The sequence below is a fragment of the Triticum urartu genome, chromosome 7 (genome assembly GCF_003073215.2).
Source record: "Triticum urartu cultivar G1812 chromosome 7, Tu2.1, whole genome shotgun sequence".
Lineage (NCBI taxonomy): Eukaryota > Viridiplantae > Streptophyta > Magnoliopsida > Poales > Poaceae > Triticum > Triticum urartu.
In genome coordinates, this window is record NC_053028.1 from 653,054,800 (window position 1) to 653,063,350 (window position 8,551).

Genomic DNA, 8,551 nt, shown 5'->3' on the forward strand with positions numbered 1-8,551 from the left:
CCACATAATAACTTAGTACTAGCAGTGGCGTATCCACACCCATCTAGCCCGGCTGCCTCACGTGCCTCCCTGATTCCCATCCGCCCTCCTAATTTCTACATGTTGCTAGTAGTCTGCCTCCCTGGCGACTCGCCGTCGCCGTATGCCCAGGATGCCCAGAAAGCCACGAGCCACCCACCCAACAGCGGCACCACACTATCGCAGCCGCGTAGGCCACCGTCCAAGCTCTGCGCCCAGCTGCCAGCCAGCAGTCGCGCAGTCCGTAACAGTCATGTTTCAATTTTTGTCCACATATGGTTTTCCATTCCCTAATTTCTTAAATTCTGATTGCACTAGATTCATTACTCATTAGGGTTTGTTGTGCTTATATTGGTTGCTTGATTTGAAGTATCCATGGGCAAAATGTAATTTTCATTGTAGAATTGTTGAAGAATGAAGAGGACCATAGACGCTGCTTCTCTTTTTCGGAAATATGTTGCAAAGAAGGCTATTCTCTGCATGTGTTGTAGTTCAAAGAACAAATTAGGATGGACCACCCTGTTTCAAAATCCTAGATTCGCCAATGCTTAGTACCCGTTAAATTTCTGAATGAGATATAACAGTCTAGTGTTTTGTTTCTTCTTCCATTGCTTTTGTGTTGAAAAAAGTTTCTTCCCTGTAATTTTCCTTTTGCAACCCTGTCTTTGATGTAGCAAGCAACAACCTATATCCGATATACAGATATGCCCATTTTGTATATGTAACTTCTTTCAACCTCGCAGATGATGGCATGCGATATATATGTGACATATAATAAAATAGAAGTAGTGTTATTCTTAATGTTACAGATACACATTGCGTGATTGACTATGCTTCATCCGACCATGGAGGTAGAAGACTACATTAATGTAATATACTCTCCGTTAATCACATTTAATGGTCTTGTCCAATGTTCCTCCTTGTCTAAGCATTAAATCTTGACATCCAGACCCGTTCACATTGGTCTATCTAATGTTCCTACATACTCATGGGTGGCGTGTTCATAACTTCAAAAAACAACTAATGCATATTAACGCTAAAGGCACACCCATTACTTCACACAAGCACACATTAGAAGTATACATGTACATCGAAGCCGAAAAACTGACCTACTATGTGCATTTAAAAGCTTACTTTTACGAGATAATATCAATAAATGATAAGATGGATATATTGCATCACTATCCAACAGAAATCTTTATGAGATATACCTTGCAAACGAAGGAGATATCTTTCACAATTAAACTTGTGTCTTATTAATTTTATATTATCCCACACTATAGACCAGTATCTGGACCTAGGCCGTGTACCACCAATGCACAAACACTAGTTCAAGTCCACACATCTTGTATATTTTCTACTGAACTGCACCCACAATTCTAAATGAAAGGAGTGGGATTAAAGAAGAACTTTCCTGCCTGTGAAAAGGCTTTCGAGATAAAGAGACATCACCTTACCTATGGGATATTCGTTCTAGCTTTCCTACCTAGTAAGTGAAATCATGTCCTCATGTTCACCACTTCAGCAAAAAGGTCTTTTTATATGAAAATATGACATGATAAATATTTCATATAGGCATTCCCACCCCTTGCTAGGAGGAAGCTTGATATGCACTCATGTACGAGTAGATGAACGAGAGCATATGTTGCTTAATATTGAAAATCAGTATACCTCCCCTTTCGTGTAAACCCCAAATGAAGAAGTACTAGCTACGGAAGATTAGCTCATGGAATCATCACAATGAAAATCGCACATTACTTGAAGTCAATTAAATGGTATTAGATTGTGAAGCAGCATGCGATGAAGAATACTTCTCAATATGAAAGCACTCTGCATGAACTATCGAAGTTCCTACGAAATCGCTTTGTTCCAAACACAATGAATCACTCTCTATTCCAAGTCTTAAATGGAAAGAAGATTGGATTTCTTAGTGTAGTGGTATGTTTTTATTATCCTCTCCGAGTTGGACCGATAAATTTGAAAAAAATAGATTACTTTGTTAGGAGCTTCCACAAGTTTTCTAGAGTAGTCTATAGGTCATATCCATAATGATTACCATGATGAGCATGTAAATAAATATATTTCTTGGCTAGCAACGGGTTATTTTACTTTACTATTTTCTATGTTCTTTTGATTGGCATTGGGTTGTTGCAATGGCTAGACTCCACCAAAGTCTTAGCTCCCTCTCTTTCTCACATAGCACACAACGTTACACCCCCTTAACAACGACGATCATGACAACAGATTGGTAAAAGTCAGGATCGACTGAAAAAAGTCACATGGTTGATTCTTGTTGACCCAAAAGTGGACAAAAGGAGGGGTGGTCAACCCCAGAACATTGTCTTAACACCTCCATGAGTAAAAATATGTATAACTATCAATATGTTTGATCTTGACGTGGATTTTTTTTTAAGTTTGCCATATTCATCGCTTATGTAATTGATAAAGTTTGCAGTTGCAGTTCAACTATGCTATAAATTAACATGAATGGACCAAAGCAGAACTCCTTATTTAACCTTTTACATGTTCTCCATGGATTGAGTTCTTGTCATGCCAAGTATATCTAATGTGCATTATTAACTATGACATCCAATTGCAAAATTGTAAAGATGTGGATATGTGAGTGAGGGAGTCCTGGATTAGGGGGTGTTCGGATAGCCGGACTATACCTTCAGCCGGACTCCTGGACTATGAAGATACAAGATTGAAGACTCCGTCCCGTGTCCGGAAGGGACTTTCCTTGGCGTGGAAGGCAAGCTTGGCGATACGGATATGAAGATCTCCTACCATTGTAACCGACTTTGTGTAACCCTAACCCTCTCCGGTGTCTATATAAACCGGAGGGTTTTAGTCCGTAGGACAACGTACACATCAACAATCATACCATAGGCTAGCTTCTAGGGTTTAGCCTCTTCGATCTCGTGGTAGATCTACTCTTGTACTGCCCATATCATCAATATTAATCAAGCAGGACGTAGGGTTTTACCTCCATCGAGAGGGCCCGAACCTGGGTAAAACTTCATGTCCCTTGCCTCCGGTTACCATCCGGCCTAGATGCACAGTTCGGGATCCCCTACCCGAGATCCGCCGGTTTTGACACCGACAGTGAGTATGCCACATGAGGATAAAATTCAATATTTTGTGACTAGATTGATCCTACTTAGCAAACAACAACCGATTTGGCGAGTTTTCCATGAATTGTCTATGTCTACAACTGCATAATAGTTGACCCTTTAGGAACTAATTTCCCCCTTATTACCAAATGCATATGAATCTACACGTTCATTTAAGTAGTATTCCAACATCAGAGAAAATCCATATTTATAATGGATACTTCTCATTTCATATATTTCAACCAAGTAATAAGTCAATATTATCTTTACTATTAATGGGAAGTCTGCGGTTGTGATGATAGGTTTGATGTTTGTACGATCGTCCGTCGCCTCTTCTTATAAAGCCATGTCTTGCAGTAACTCAATCAAATCAAATCAAATCTTACCAAAACCTCAACTAAATCAAAAATTTCCTTTCTTTCCCTTACCCTTGCCCAATTCAAATCAAATCTTACCAAAATCTCAACCAAATGAAAACATTCCTTGCCTACGGTACCCATATTCAAATCAAATCAAATCTTACCAAAATCTAGAATATGATGGATGTGTGAGGTATGTTGAACCACTAGACTTTGTATGCCCCCATTGCAACACAAGGACAATTAGCTAGTTGCATATGAATGCCCAGTTTGATTTAGTTTGTGTCTGCCATATTTCCATAAATATTGGTATGAGAAATACTAAAATCTAAATCACCTAAAATAGACAAGGATGGACGTAGAAATGAACATGGAAGCACCACCATTTGCGAGAGCATTATTCATGACCTATTTCTCAATAAAGCGTTTGAGGCATTTCATCATACATTAGGTTCTCGTTCATATGCTTAGCTCAAAAACTCGTGCAATCCTAAGGAAGATGGTTTTATTGATTGTATGTCAGTGTCCTCTTCTCACATGACTCGGTGTTGAAGACTCCACTATTATCACATCTCTTAATAAAAGCAGGTGGTTCTCTTCATGATCGGAGCTTAGGGAAACAAAAATGGTCTCGTCGAAGTCACGACAATGACGCAAGTGCGGTGATGAACTAAGAATGAGCAGATGCAAAGGAAATAGAAGTACTTCTAGATGTTCTCACCGCACATACACATACACAAATATTTTGAAACTCGTTGGGGGTCTACTTGTATGGTTCTTAATTATAGTAGGGAGAGTATTGGTGCTACTGATGTTTAAATGCTACCGTGATACGGACATCTGAGCCGTCGGATTCTTAGATTGGACGGCATCCGGTAGCTGTTGGATATGCTGGACCTATGTGCAATTTTTGAACTCCTCGTAGTTTTTTTTTCAAATGTTGTAAAGTTATTGAGAGCCGTTAGATATGAGAATCCAACGGCCCAGAAGCTTGTATCATGATAGCACCTAAAGCTTGGTAGCACTAGATATTTTCCCAATTATAGTAGTACCCTTTTTTTATATGTGTCCCACATGGAATATAATGTTTATACCGAACTTGTTTACTTACTCATAAGTAATCATGACACCAAATGTTTGTTAATTCTTTACTTTGCATGTAGTTGTAACATTTTACATTACAAAATACATACAAGAATTGTTTGAGATGTCAAAAGTATCTTCTTTTTACAATGGACTTTGACCCTCAATCTACGAAAACCAAATGTATCATGTTAAGAAATTAATTTATGCTCGTTATTTTACTACAGGGTGTTGTTTGTGTCCTTATTCGCATTATACTTAAATATATACGTGATAACTCAGAAGAGTGTTCTAGAGAGTATAACTCGACAGAGGTTTGTAGAGTACACAAATATAAGTTTAGGCGTAGTTAGGGATACAGAAGTACACATTCACATGCACAGGCAGTATGCCAGTACACATGCTAGTACAGAACGTGGTAAAGCACACAAGCAAAACGCGAAACAGGAAGAAAAATGAGTGAAACCAGAAGAAAAATGAAAACAAAAAACTGATTTCCCCGTAGACAAACCGGCCTCGTGGGCGGAGTTCTCCGTGTCCAATTGCTTGCTCCACGTTCTAATCTTACTGCAGGTGGACCTCCCATGAATCACTTCTTTTAAAACACTTTGTTTATATACTTATTGTGCTGAGATCGCCTTACACAATAAGCTCCATGGAAGTTGGCATGTCCAACTCAAGCAAGAAAATTAATTAGACATGGTTACACTGACACATCGTGTCATTCTTTCTAGCAGCCTTGAAAAACAAACAAAAGGAAAAAAACAAGTAATGGTACGGACGTCCATGTCGTCCTTGATCTGCAAGTGCTCACAGAAGGGTTGCTGTTTGTAGTACACACCGCACATCTCTCCAACCAATTAGGGCTAGCTTGACAAGATGAGCGTCCACACCTGTTCCCACTTCGCCGTTGCCTGTGCCTGCACATATATCGATCTATCATTCTCAATAGCGACGGTTGGATGATATATGCAGGTTGTACCTACAACAGCAGATCGACCTACCTATGGATCGAAACACATATCTAATTTTCTTTTCCGGGATCATATCCTACCTTGATCGTATATACGTACCAAGGGCATCAAGGAAGACATAATGAGATCGGATCTTGGAGGTTTTGATGATCAAGTTCATTTTCTTAATTGGATAATAGTCAAGAAGTTCACTATAAACTGCTCGAGGAGAAGTGGACACTACACTACTAGCCCTCTTTAGGGCTTGGCTAATTATTCCTATGCGTTGATGCAATACGTAGGGATACGACCATCACTTTCTAATAGCTTAGTAGCTTTGTTGATGTTCCTGGGTTGACTATATATAAACGGGATACGCTGAAAGGGAAACGCAAGCTAGCTGATTGATTGGTCCAGAGATGTTACTTGGTTTCAACAAAGGCAGCAAGCCCCTCTTTATTTAAGTACGTAGCATCTATCTGTGTAGAGCGAGCTATCGTTGACAGTGTGTACGACGGCACCCCGTTGCCACATCATGGCTGCCCATTTATGTGATTCGAGGTGATTTTCTTCCTTTTTTTGTCTACCTAAACACGCATACGATAACTTGTCGGCGTTGATCTTGTATAAACAATGCTGAAACGTCCTCACAATATTAATCCATTGTTGCACACGTGCATACAAGAAATTAGCACTGAGCTTCATGTTAGCTTCCTACGCTTTTTTTTCTTTAATTAACTTCGAGGATAAGTTTGACAAGTCAAGGTTAAATGTTGCAACGTTACAGAAAATTCACGTTCGGCCGTGGAACGCGACATCCGCGTTTATAAAATCTGGAAAGAGGAAAGGGACATGTGCACATGTGTAAGGATGTGGCTGCCTTGCCTGCCACATATATATGTACCGTCTTCTTCCAACCGTGGAGGAGCATGTCGTCGTCCATCCAGAACTTGGACTTGCCCAATAACAACGACGGGGACTCCTCGATAGGAAGCCAAAGGACATGACGGCGATGTGGGATGAAGCTGAAATGTCACTGGAGATCTGCAAACTTGCATTGCGCTATATCAAAATGTAATACTCTCGTAACAGGCTTTCATAAAAAATGTAATACAAATGGTTGTTATTTAGGATCTGCAGCTCACATGAAGCAACATAAAATTCAGACTACAGTCGTTTGAGTAACCAACAATCTCTTGGGCAGTAATCTTTATGCAAGTTATGTAAATTAGACAAATTGAAGGGCTACATTTTGCTATGTATCAGGCGTGCTTTTATGGAAGTTAACAGATGAGCGATGGTAACACAAGCCCAATGATCTTGGGTTGACAACCAATGACACATGAAATGCAAGCTAGTAATTGATTGGCCTAGATTTTCCTATTTCAACAAAGGCAACAACAAGCGTTCATGGTTTTCTTTATCTATACCACTATATAGTGTACGAGTTTTGAATGGATCTAGAACATCAATCCTGATTGTTGATACCCTCAATCTAACGGTTGGGAGCAGTGGGATTCGCATGAACAGTGGCTGCTTCAAACCTATGACTGCTATTCCTAGGATTCGCTGTGTGACCCACCATCTGGCCATGCTCTAGATCTTTCCACTTGCCTGGACTACACACTTGCTCCTCTAAATTATTTTATTCCTACCTGGCTACAGGCATGCAACGGCTACATGCATCCAGTGGCCCTTCACGAGAGACTAGCATGCGAACCTGGCATTGCAATGTTGTATGCATGGTAAACTTTTCCATTTTTTTATTTGAAACAAGTAGTAAGGTACCTAGGATAACTAGAATGAGAAAAAAATGTGCAAATAACCTATGAAAGAGTACGTTTTGACTCCTTTTATTTTCTTCTTTTCAGTTCATTTTTCTCAAAAAAAAGTATGAGTCCAGTAAATTGAATGACTTCCTAATTTTTTTATATATAAAAGGGCAAAGATTCTATCTAATGTTTCATATAAAGAAAATCATTGTACTATGTTTTCTAGGGGAATAGTTGTTATGCGGCCTTGCAAAGCCTAAAAATGATTCCACAAATGCGTATTGGATATCTCCATTTGAAGCCTCAATGAAAAAATTACCATAATATGTGTGCTTTAATTTTTTTACACTAATTTAGTATGATGCTTATACGTAATCAGCTGACGTGCAAAGCACGTACAAATTACTAGTAGAGTACAGAACATTTCACAGCAAGAAGCTTCCTGCATTAAAAACAGTGACAGTTATTCAATGCTTTCAACGCAATGAAATTTCCAAAAGGTTAAATTTTGATTTGTCGGGGACCTTTAAAAATTAGAGTATGCTACACATGTGTCGCGTGCACATGGTATTCTTTAGTAAAAGGCGAAAGAATAGTTCGCTGTGCCCATGGCTCCTCGTGTGGCGGGCGTAGTTCAGAATGGCGGGCGTAGCTCCTCGTGCGCATGGGCCTGTGTATGCACTGGTAACTAAAGCCTTTTGACCTGGCATTCAGCCTAGCAGCCCATTAATCATGGCCCATCAACGATATGCTCTCAGGCTCTCCATTTTCTTCCTCCGATTTCTCAGGTCACATTTTAGTTAAAATAAATAATCTAAAATCACTTTTAAAATCACATCAATACATATGAAAATCTAAAAAAATATAAATCTATAAGAGATTGTACCTACAGTGATAGAGCTAGCTAGCTATGGATCATGTCCTAGTTCGTACATACAAAGGGCATCAAGAAAAGACAAAATAACATCTGGTCTCAGAGTGTCTGAGAAGTTTTTATATGCTTATTAATCAAGGTGCAGTTCATGAAAATATGGCTCGAGGAAGAGTGGACATCGATTGCCGTTTTGGAGCTAGGCTATTTTTTCTTAAGTAGTGATGAGATGTATACGGATATGATCATCAGTGTGTGGTTAATTTGTAATACTAGCTATTGTTGATTTTCTTGGGTTTTGACACTGAAAGGGAACTGCAAGCTGCTACTACTTGATTAGTTCAGAGATTTTGGTTTCAACAACGGCGACACGCCTCTTTCG

The 8,551-nt window shown here is 39.4% G+C and overlaps 1 non-coding gene across 1 annotated transcript; it reads right to left on the reverse strand.

Moving 5' to 3' along the window:
* Window positions 1-7,812: 7,812 nt before the first annotated feature.
* On the reverse strand, window positions 7,813-7,933 carry LOC125526077. Its single transcript, XR_007291543.1, has one exon. It is a non-coding gene; the product is annotated as a U5 spliceosomal RNA (small nuclear RNA).
* Window positions 7,934-8,551: the final 618 nt, after the last annotated feature.